We start from the raw sequence: 12,511 nt of genomic DNA, 5'->3' as shown, positions 1-12,511 counted from the left end.
GATGCTACTGGATATTATTATGAGAGAGGAAAATATGGTTGTAGAAATTTTTATGTTACTAAAACACCTCTCTATATGCTGAAATTTTTGAAGCTACACTTGTTCTATCTTCCTATGCTTGTCACTTTGCTCTTCATGAACTTGTTCATTTACAAGATTCCTTTTCATAGGAAGCAAGTTAGACTTAAATGTGTTTTGAATTTGCTTCTTGATGCTCTCTTTTGCTTCAACTACTATTTCTTGCGAGTGCATCATTAAAACTGCTGAGCCCATCTTAATGGCTATAAAGAAAGAACTTCTTGGGAGATAACCCATGTGTTTATTTTGCTACAGTAATTTTGTTTTATATTTGTGTCTTGGAAGTTGATACTACTGTAGCAACCTCTCCTTATCTTTATTTTATTGCATTGTTGTGCCAAGTAAAGTCTTTGATAGAAAGGTTGATACTAGATTTGGATTACTGCGCAGAAACAGATTTCTTGTCTGTCACGAATCTGGGCCTAATTCTCTGTAGGTAACTCAGAAAATTCTGCCAATTTACGTGAGTGATCCTCAGATATGTACGCAACTTTCATTCAATTTGAGCATTTTCATCTGAGCAAGTCTGGTGCCTCTACAAAATTCGTCTTTACGGACTGTTCTGTTTTGACAGATTCTGCCTTTTATTTCGCATTGCCTCTTTTGCTATGTTGGATGGATTTCTTTGTTCCATTAACTTTCAGAAGCTTTGGGAAATGTCCAGAAGTGTTAAGAATGAGTGTGTCACCTCTGAACATGTGAAATTTTGATTAAGCACTAATCCTCTAATGAGTTTGTTTTGAGTTTGGTGTGGAGAAAGTTTTCAAGGATCAAGAGAGGAGGATGATACAATATGATCAAGGAGAGTAAAAGCTCTAAGCTTGGGGATACCCCGGTGGTTCATCCCTGCATATTTCAAGAAGACTCAAGCATCTAAGCTTGGGGATTCCCAAGGCATCCCCTTCTTCATCGACAAATTATCAGGTTCCTCCCTTGAAACTATATTTTTATTAGGTCACATCTTATGTACTTTACTTGGAGCGTCTGTTTGTTTTTGTTTTTGTTTTTGTTTGAATAAATGCTTGTGTGGGAGAGAGACACGCTCCGCTGGTTCATATGAACACATGTGTTCTTAGCTTTTAATGTTCATGGCGAAGGTTGAAACTACTTCGTTAATTGTTATATGGCTGGAAACAGAAAATGCTACATGTAGTAATTGGTATGATGTCTTGAATAACTTGATACTTGGCAATTGTTGTGATCATGATTAAGCTCTTGCATCATATACTTTGCACCTATTAGTGAAGAAATACATAGAGCTTGCTAAAATTTGGTTTGCATGATTGGTCTCTCTAAGGTCTAAATATTTTCTAGTAAGGGTTTGAACAACAAGGAGGACGGTGTAAAGTCTTATAATGCTTGCAATATGTTTTTATGTGAGTTTTGATGTACCGGTTCATGCTTGTGTTTGTTTCAAATAACCTTGCTAGCCTAAGCCTTGTATTGAGAGGGAATACTTCTCGTGCATCCAAATCCTTGAGCCAAACACTATGCCATTTGTGTCCACCATACCTACCTACTACATGGTATTTCTCCGCCATTCCAATGTAAATTGCTTGAGTGCTACCTTTAAATTTCTATCCTTTATCTTTGCAATATATAGCTCATGGGACAAATAGCCTAAAAACTATTGTGGTATTGAATATGTAGTTATGTATCTTATTTCTTATTAAGTTGCTTGTTGAGCGATAACCATGTTCCTGGGGACGCCATCAACACTTTGTTGAATATCATGTGAGTTGCTATGCATGTTCGTCTTGTCTGAAGTAAGGGCGATTTACCATGAGTTGAATGGTTTGAGCATGCATATTGTTAGAGAAGAACATTGGGCCGCTAACTAAAGCCATGATCCATGGTGGAAGTTTCAGTTTTGGACAACAATCCTCAATCTCTTATGAGAATACCAATTGTTGCTAAATGCTTATGCATTAAAGAGGAGTCCATTATCTGTTGTCTATGTTGTCCCGGTATGGATGTCTAAGTTGAGAATAATCAAAAGCGAGAAATCCAATGCGAGCTTTCTCCTTAGACCTTTGTACAGGCGGCATAGAGGTACCCCTTTGTGACACTTGGTTAAAACATATGTATTGCGATGATAATCCAGGTAATCCGAGCTAATTAAGACAAGGTGCGGACACTATTGGTATACTATGCATGAGGCTTGCAACTTGTAGGATATAATTTACATGATACATATGCTTTATTACTACCGTTGACAAAATTGTTTCTTGTTTTCAAAATAAAAGCTCTAGCACAAACATAGCAATCAATGCTTCCCTCTGCGAAGGGCCATTCTTCTACTTTTATGTTGAGTCAGTTTACCTATTTCCTTCCATCTCAAGAAGCAAACACTTGTATTAACTGTGCATTGATTCCTACATACTTGCATATTGCACTTGTTATATTACTTTATGTTGACAATATCCATGAGATATACATGTTACAAGTTGAAAGCAACCGCTGAAACTTAATTTTCCTTTGTGTTGCTTCAATGCCTCTACTATGAATTTATTGCTTTATGAGTTAACTCTTATGCAAGACTCATTGATGCTTGTCTCGAAAGTACTATTCATGAAATGTCTTTGCTATATGGTTCAGTTGTTTAATCATTGTCTTTATCATTGCTTTGAATCGCTGCATTCATCTCATATGCTTTACAATAGTATGATTAAGATCATGTTGGTAGCATGTCACTTCAGAAATTATCTTTGTTATCGTTTACCTACTCGGGACGAGTAGGAACTAAGCTTGGGGATGCTGATACGTCTCCGACGTATCGATAATTTCTTATGTTCCATGCTTGTTTTATGACAATACCTACATGTTTTGTTCACACTTTATATCGTTTTTATGCGTTTTCCGGAACTAACCTATTGACGAGATGCCGAAGTGTCAGTTCCTGTTTTCTGCTGTTTTTGGTTTTAGAAATCCTAGTAAGGAAATATTCTTGGAATTGGACGAAATCAACGCCCAGAGTCTTAAAATTCCACGAAGCTTCCAGAACACCCGAGAGCCGCCAGAGGGGGGCCCTGGGGGCCCCACACACCAGGCTGGCGCGGCCAGGGGGTGGGCCGCGCCCCCCTACTGTGTCGTCGCCTCGTCAACCTTCCGACTCCGCCTCTTCGCCTATTTAAAGGTCCCTGACCTAAATCTTCGATACGGAAAAGCCACGGTACGAGAAACCTTCCAGAGCCGCCGCCATCGCGAAGCCAAGATCTGGGGGATAGGAGTCTCTGTTCCGGCACGCCGCCGGGACGGGGAAGTGCCCCCGGAAGGCTTCTCCATCGACACCACCGCCATCTTCATCACCGCTGTTGTCTCCCATGAGGAGGGAGTAGTTCTCCATCGAGGCTAAGGGCTGTACCGGTAGCTATGTGGTTAATCTCTCTCCCTATGTACTTTAATACAATAATCTCATGAGCTACCTTACATGATTGAGATTCATATGATGATGCTTGTAATCTAGATGTCGTTATGTTGTTCAAGTGGATTTTACTTATGTGATCTCCGGAGACTCCTTGTCCCACGTGTGTAAAGGTGACAGTGTGTGCACCGTGTGGGTCTCTTAGGCTATATTTCACAGAATACTTATTCACTGTTATGAATAGCATAGTGAAGTGCTTATTTATATCCCTTTATGATTGCAATGTGTTTTGTATCACAATTAATCTATGTGCTACTCTAGTGATGTTATTAAAGTACTCTATTCCTCCTGCACGGTGTAATGGTGATAGTGTGTGCATCGTGTAGTACTTGGCGTATGTTATGATTGTAATCTCTTGTAGATTATGAAGTTAATTATTGCTATGATAGTATTTATGTGAGCTATTCCTCCTTCATAGTGTGATGGTGACAGTGTGCATGCTATGTTAGTAATTGGTTTAGTTGTGTTGATCTATCATGCACTTTAAGGTTATTTAAACATGAATATCGAATATTGGGAGCTTGTTAACTCCGGCATTGAGGGTTCGTGTAATCCTACACAATTAGTGGTGTTCATCATCCAACAAGAGAGTGTAGAGTATAGCATTTATTTATTCTGTTATGTGATCAATGTTGAGAGTGTCCACTAGTGAAAGTATGATCCCTAGGCCTTGTTCCCAAATACTGCTATCGCTGCTTGTTTACTATTTTACTGCATCTCTATTGCCTGCAATATTACCACCATCAACCACACGCCAGTTTGTAGCATCAAGCTATTTTCTGGTGCCGTTACTACTGCTCATATATATTCATACCACCTGTATTTCACTATCTCTTCGCCGAACTAGTGCACCTATACATCTGACAAGTGTATTAGGTGTGTTGGGGACACAAGAGACTTCTTGCTTTGTGGTTGCAGGGTTGCATGAGAGGGATATCTTTGACCTCTTCCTCCCTGAGTTCGATAAACCTTGGGTGATCCACTTAAGGGAAACTTGCTGCTGTTCTACAAACCTCTGCTCTTGGAGGCCCAACACTGTCTACAAGAATAGAAGCACCCGTAGACATCAAGGATGCTTGCAGGAAAAGGTTTTTGCTGACTATGAAAAACAAGCCCGAAGCCTTTTTTGTATTTGACCCAAGAGTTTGCCGTGAGTTGATGGTGAAGTTTTGCATCCATGCTGAGATTCCTTTTCTGAAGTTCGAAGATCCCTACCTTCACCAATGGATTGACTCAATGCAACCAGCATTTCAACTCATTGGTCATCACACGATTCGCGATGACGCAAAGAAGATGTACGAAGGAATGAAGAAAGATATTGAATTTGAGCTGCAAAATTTTGATTCTCGCATTTCTTTAACATCTAACATGTGGACTTCATCATAGAGCTTGGGTTACATGTCCATTACTGCCCATTACATCAACTCGGAATTCAATTATAAGAAGAAGATCATTAGTTTCAAAGAAGTAAAGTATCCTCACACTGGCTATGCAATAGAAGAAGCTATTGTGGGTTGCCTAACAGAATGGGGCATACGGGACAAGTTGTTTACTTTGACATTAGATAATGCCAGCAATAATACTAGTGCTTGCGAAGAATTAATAAAATATCACAAACATGAGCTGCTCCTTGAAGGTCAACATTTGCACGTTAGGTGTTGTGTCCACATTCCCAACATCTTAGTTCAGGATGGAATGAAAATAATACATGGAGCTATTGACAAGATACGTGAGCTGCTGAAGCATGTAAAATCCTCTCCAGCAAGACTTCAAGACTTCAATACAGTTGCTAGTAGGACGGGTCTGTCTACAAAGAATGGTATCTACCTGGATGTACCAAATAGATGGAACTCCACTTGGAAAATTCTTGTAGAAGCACAGATATACAAATCTGTCCTTAATAGTTATGCCAGTCAAAAGTTGGAAATTTCTCTAAGTGAGAAGAATGGAAGAAAGTTGAAGCTATCTGTGAATTTCTTAAAGCATTTGAAGACCTGACCTTAACCGTTTCAGCTCACAGGAAGCCAACTGCTCATAAGTTTTTGCCAGTTGTGCTCTGTATTCTCCATGCATTGAAAGATCCGGGTTGGCAGACCCATGATGTGTTGAAAGAATTGGCACTTGTGATGCAAACTAAGCTAGACAAATATTGGGATCCTCAGGAGAAGGAGAATGAAGAGCCTAATCGTTGCAGAAAAAGCAAGGAAATTAAGCTTAACGTCGCACTTGTCATTGCGACATTCCTTGATCCAAGGAGGAAAGAAGACTACTTGTATTTCTTTTATAGCAAGGTGTGTAGCAATGAGGAGATGGTTTCCAAACAGGTGGATATTGCTCTAGACTGGGTGAAAAAATATGTGAAAGAATATGAGCTACTTGCGGCGACAAGCACTGCATTTTCAACACCTCCTAGTCAAGGAAATACGACTATTGGATCGCCCATTGCAGGGAAAAGAAAGCTGGAAGAAGAATTTGCACAATACAAGTCTCGACGAAGGTCACGTGTACACAAGTCTGAGTTCGACACGTATTTGGATGAATCATGTGAGGAGGACACCTTTGACTTTGATGTTTTGGGTTGGTGGAAGAAAAGTGCTGTCAAATTTCCTATATTGTCATCAATGGCACGCGACTTCCTTGCAATTCCTCTCAGCACGGTGGCATCTGAATCTGCATTTAGTTGTGGTGGTAGGATACTTGGAGACACTAGAAGCTCATTAACCCCTGAAATGCTACAAGCATTAGTTTATGCTAAAGATTGGCTATTCATACCAAAGGTCTCCGAGGTACGTGTCCCATTCTCTTCCATCACCTTTGGCGGGGTCAGTATGTTTTCGACCCTCGGTCTGTATTGGACATCTTGTAATTTTTTTTATGCTCAACTGTATATGCTGCCCGTTGTAGAAGCCCTTAATAAGTTTTTTATTTGAATGACCGTGATAACTGATAAGCAAAGGATTTCCTTAAAAATATGCAGTTCCTCATGGTACCTTTTTGTCCTAAGTAAACTATTTAACAAGCCATCTTGACATGGTAGGCCTGAAATCACTTATGCTTTCCCTTTTTGTCAGCACATTTGACTTAGGAAGTCATATGCATCTGTGATGTGTGTTCCTTTTCTTTTCCTGGCAAGTTTGTGTAGTTCGAAAGTCCTATGCTGTTTCATCTTGCTGGGAAAATCATGTTGCATGCTTTTAGCATTCGTTAAAGGAACCCACATTCTCTTGTTCGTTAATAGTGTAAAAAGTTCACTGAAATGGTTGCTAACATCTTCACGCTTTCTTGTGATTCAGCTAACATCTAGCTATGTTACGTGATGTCGATGCAACGATGAGGAAGAGAAGTGCTGGATTCTGCTGGTTGAACTTTTTATATTGAGATATATATTGGTCTAGAACAACCTGGCAGCTATTGTGTTTCTGCTCGCCGAATTTTTTGTTTGACGGGTCTGCTAAACTTGACCAACAAATAATGTGGTGCATTCTATATTTCCAAGCCTACTTGAGCTATGAGGCGACCATATTAGTTGTAGTTGCAGATATCAATTTGTATACTCTGAAGAAGTAATAGATTGCGTCATCACAATATTATTTCATTTTTTTTCTTGCATGGAATACCGCACTTCTTGTTTTTTGGATTTATTTAATGCTTGGATTTTACCCCAAGAGACTGAATGAATCAATCAATCAAGCAAGCTGCTGCTATATACTCCGTATGTGCCCCTGTGCCCTAGGTGTGTAACTATTTCTAGAACTGTTGGCCGTAACTATGGTTAATGTACTGGTTTAGTCCAGTTCAAGTGGGAAAGTAACGTGGTTCAGTTTTGGTTGGGTGTGAACGCGTTTCCGGTGGGTTCAGTTTAGTTCGGTTCCGTCACGTGCATCCCGTGGGTTCAGCTCAGGTGTGGTTTAGTTCCCCAACCAATCTCAGATTTAGCGGCAGCTGCGGTCACCGGGGCGGCGGCGCAGGAGGCGGCGGGGCCGGAGGAGATCTAGGCGGCGAAGGCGAGGGCATGGGAGGAGGAGGTGGCGGCGCTCGAGGCTGAGCTCGGGCAGCTCAGGGCGAAGGTCTCCGCCATAGGTGCGTGCGTCCCTCTTACACGGCTACCCTCGATTCGGTTGCTGTTGCTGCTCCCTTTGGTTTTGCTTAGTTCGATGGGGTTTGCTAGGGTTTTGGAGTTGATTTGATCTAGCGGACTAGGTCCTACCGCGATTCGACGACCTAGGGGACGGATTTGCTGGTTACAGCAGACTGGTTCGGTGGCTTATGGCTCTGCTGCTGAACAGGAATCGATGATGGCGGCTAAGGAATCGTTTCTTCTTGTTAATCGATTGCAATGTCGGGCAAACGCCTTCTCGGTGTACAGTCATGCAACTTTCCCTTGCTACTTGTTTGTAGCATGCAGCTAGTTTAATTTTTCTCAATTTGAGGAAAACTCCCAATTCCCCTGAGAGCAACCCCTTGCCACTCTCTTTGTAAATTATTTGCAATTCACTATTCTGCATAAGTTATCTTTCCTGACTGTATTGGCAATCCAACCAACATCTTACATAACCTGCACTAATACATCACCTACGAGATGTCTTAGTAGTGTATGCTTGTAGATTAATTAACACTCACTTGTTCCTATAAGAGATGCTCAAGTCATATTGGGATACAGTGAAGCTTTAACTTTGAACAAAGTCCCAATTAGTTATCATTGTACCTATAATTTAAACACTAAGTACCTCTTGTTTCTGATGCCTTGTTCCAAACTCTCTGGTCGTAGTCCATATTTATTGAACTGTGTTGTTTGCCCCTTAGTAGACAATAATCTACAATCACTGAAGCCTCCTGATATCTGTAGGAGATACTTTTACTAGAGTTGCATCAGTGTGCTTAATAATCCAGTAGTGAAAGCAAAAAAAAATGGGGCTTCGACACATAAATATGCCGGTCTTTTTAATTCATATGCAAGGGTGAAGTGACATCCTGGGGATGTGTTTATTTCTTTGAGCAGTACTTCCTTTTACTTTGTATGGAGCATTTATGATCTGGTCTTAAAATACATTGCTGATTTTCTTTATGTATCTTTGCGTGCAGTGTGCTCTTAAATTTGAGGATACATGGCTATATCAGAGGGTTCAGAGAGTTTTGATTCCATGGATGAGGATATAACTCAAGTGACACGCACTAAAAGGTCGAAAGGGATGAACCACCGGGGCATCCCCAAGCTTAGACTTTTCACTCTTCTTGATCGTAGTATATCATCCTCCTCTCTTGACCCTTGAAAACTTCCTCCACACCAAACTCGAAACAAACTCATTAGAGGGTTAGTGCAAAATCAAAAATTCACATGTTCTGAGGGGACACAATCATTCTTAACACTTCTGGACATTGCTCAAAGCTACTGGAAGTCAATGGAACAAAGAAATCCATCCCACATAGCAAAAGAAGCAATGCGAAATAAAAGGCAGAATCTGTCAAAACAGAACAGTCCGTAAAGACGAATTTTATTGAGGCACCAGACTTGCTCAAATGAAAATGCTCAAATTGAATGAAAGTTGCGTACATATCTGAGGATCACTCACGTAAATTGGCATAATTTTCTGAGTTACCTACAGAGAATTTTTCCCAGATTCGTGACAGCAAAGAAATCTGTTTCTGCGCAGTAATCCAAATCTAGTATGAACCTTACTATCAACGACTTTACTTGGCACAACAAAATACAAAACTAAGATAAGGAGAGGTTGCTACAGTAGTAAACAACTTCCAAGACACAAATATAAAACAAAGTACTGTAGCAAAATAAACACATGGGTTATCTCCCAAGAAGTTCTTTCTTTATATCCATTAAGATGGGCTCAGCAGTTTTAATGATGCACTCGCAAGAAATAGTATTTGAAGCAAAAGAGAGCATCAAGAGGCAAATTCAAAACACATTTAAGTCTAACATGCTTCCTATGCATAGGAATCTTGTAAATAAACAAGTTCATGAAGAGCAAAGTAACAAGCATAGGAAGATAGAACAAGTGTAGCTTCAAAAATTTCAGCACATAGAGAGGCATTTTAGTAACATGAAAATTTCTACAACCATATTTTCCTCTCTCATAATAACTTTCAGTAGTATCATGAGCAAACTCAACAATATAACTATCACATAAAGCATTCTTATCATGAGTCTCATGCATAAAATCATTACTCTCCACATAAGCATAGTCAATTTTATTAGTAATAGTGGGAGCAAATTCAACAAAGTAGCTATCATTATTATTTTCATCATCAAATATAGGAGGCATATTGTAATCATAATCAAATTTATCCTCCATAACAGGCGGTACTAAAAGACTACTATCATTATAATCATCATAAATAGGAGGCAAAGTATCATCAAAGTAAATTTTCTCCTCAATGCTTGGGGGACTAAAAAGATCATGCTCATCAAAGCCAGCTTCCCCAAGCTTAGAATTTTCCATAGCATTAGCAACAATAGTGTTCAAAGCATTCATATTAATAACATTCCCATTAGCATGCATATAAAGTTCCATGGGTTTTTTAATTCTCTCTTCAAACACATCATGTCCTAATTCAAGATAAAGTTTATAAAGATCTCTCATATTTTTGTTGTTTTCCATTATGCCTAACTAGTGTAAACAAGAAACAAAAAGATGCAATTGCAGGATCTGAAGGAAATAGCTTTGAGCACAAACACAATGGCGCCAGAAAAGTACTGTTACCTGGAACCGGAGTATGAGTGCCTTTTACCTTTCCTCCCCGGCAACGGCGCCAGAAAATAGCTTGATGTCTACGGGAGCTTCTATTCTTGTAGACAGTGTTGGGCCTCCAAGAGCAGAGGTTTGTAGAACAGCAGCAAGTTTCCCTTAAGTGGATCACCCAAGGTTTATCGATCTTAGGGAGGAAGAGGTCAAAGATATCCCTCTCATGCAACCCTACAACCACAAAGCAAGAAGTCTCTTGTGTCCCCAACACACCTAGTAGGTGCACTAGTTCGGCGAAGAGATAGTGAAATACAGGTGGTATGAATATATATGAGCAGTAGCAACAGCACCAGAAAAGTGCTTTGCCCAGACGATAACAAGCGGTAGTAACGCAGCGGTAGTAACGCAAAGAAACAAAGAAACAAGCGATAGCAGTATTTAGGAAAAAGGCCTAGGGATCATACTTTCACTAGTGGACACTCTCAACTTTGATCACATAACAGAGTAGATAAATGCATACTCTACACTCTCTTGTTGGATGATGAACACCACTAATTGCGTAGGATTACACGAACCCTCAATGCCGGAGTTAACAAGCTCCACAATATTCAATGTTCATATTTAAATAACCTTAGAGTGCATGACAGATCAATACAACTAAACCAAGTACTAACATAGCATGCACACTGTCACCTTCACACTATGTAGGAGGAATAGATCACATCAATACCATCATAGCAATAGTTAACTTCATAATCTACAAGAGATCACAATCATAGCCTACGCCAAGTACTAACACGGATGCACACACTGTCACCATTACACCGTGCAGGAGGAATAAACTACTTTAATAACATCACTAGAGTAGCACATAGATGAATTGTGATACAAAACACATTGCAATCATAAAGAGATATAAATAAGCACTTCACTATGCCATTCATAACAGTGAATAAGTATTCTGTGAAATATAGCCTAAGAGACCCATACGGTGCACACACTGTCACCTTTACACACGTGGGACAAGGAGTCTCCGGAGATCACATAAGTAAAATTCACTTGACTAGCATAACGACATATAGATTACAAGCATCATCATATGAATCTCAATCATGTAAGGCAGCTCATGAGATTATTGTATTGAAGTACATAGGAGAGAGATGAACCACATAGCTACCGGTACAGCCCCGAGCCTCGATGGAGAACTACTCCCTCCTCATGGGAGACATCAGCGTTGATGAAGATGGCGGTGGTGTCGATGGAGGAGCCTTCCGGGGGCACTTCCCCGTCCCGGCGGCGTGCCGGAACAGAGACTCCTGTCCCCCAGATCTTGGCTTCGCGATGGCGGCTGCTCTGGAAGGTTTCTCGTACCGTCGCTTTTCCGTCTCGTGGTTTTGGGTCGAGGACCCTTAAATAGGCGAAGAGGCGGAGTCGGAGGGTCGAAGAGGCGACGAGGGGGTAAGGCGGCGCGGGCCAACCCTAGGCCGCGCCGGCCACCCTCCTGGGCCCACCAGGCGTCCCCTCTGGCGACTCTCGGGTGTTCTGGAAGCTTCGTGGAAAAATAGGATGCTGGGCGTTGATTTCGTCCGATTCCGAGAATATTTCCTTACTAGGATTTCTGAAACCAAAACAATGACTTGACAAAGAATCGGCCCTTCGGCATCTCGTCAATAGGTTAGTTCCGGAAAACGCATAAATATGACATAAAGTATGCATAAAACATGTAGATATCATCAATAATGTGGCATGGAACATAAGAAATTATCGATACGTCGGAGACGTATCAAGCGCCAAAGAGAGGAGTGACGCTGAAAGAAGCCGGAGGACGTCAGCGTCCCTGATTAAAGAAGACCCCGGTGTCACCCCTGATTAAAGTAGCTTTGTAAAGTAGTTTGTCCAGTCAAAGATGCCATTAGGGTTTCTTGCTCTGTAAGCCACCCTCTCCCCTATATAAGGAGAGGGGGCATAGCCTCTTACGGGCACGTTACGTGAGGTGAAGTTAGACGAAGAACCTTGTATCCAAAAACCTGTAACCATGTTAAAATCAATGAAGCTAGCGATCTAGAGCAGAGTTCTTCCTCTTGTCTCTCTTCTTGCATACCGGCCTTTGGTTGTGTTCTTGAGGAAAGCATCCGGAAGTTCATCCCATCTAGTCGCGAACCCTCCCCCGAATCCTCTAGCGCCCATTCGGCCCCAACTTAAGCCATCCCATGGCATCTGCTCGTTCACCACGACGACACATGGTCTTGGATGACATAGCATTGGTTGACCAAGTTTAGTTTAGGAATAAAAAGATAAGGAGGGGCAAAGT

The sequence above is a fragment of the Lolium perenne genome, chromosome 7 (assembly GCF_019359855.2).
Source record: "Lolium perenne isolate Kyuss_39 chromosome 7, Kyuss_2.0, whole genome shotgun sequence".
Lineage (NCBI taxonomy): Eukaryota > Viridiplantae > Streptophyta > Magnoliopsida > Poales > Poaceae > Lolium > Lolium perenne.
Note: the sequence above shows the minus strand (reverse complement) of the source record.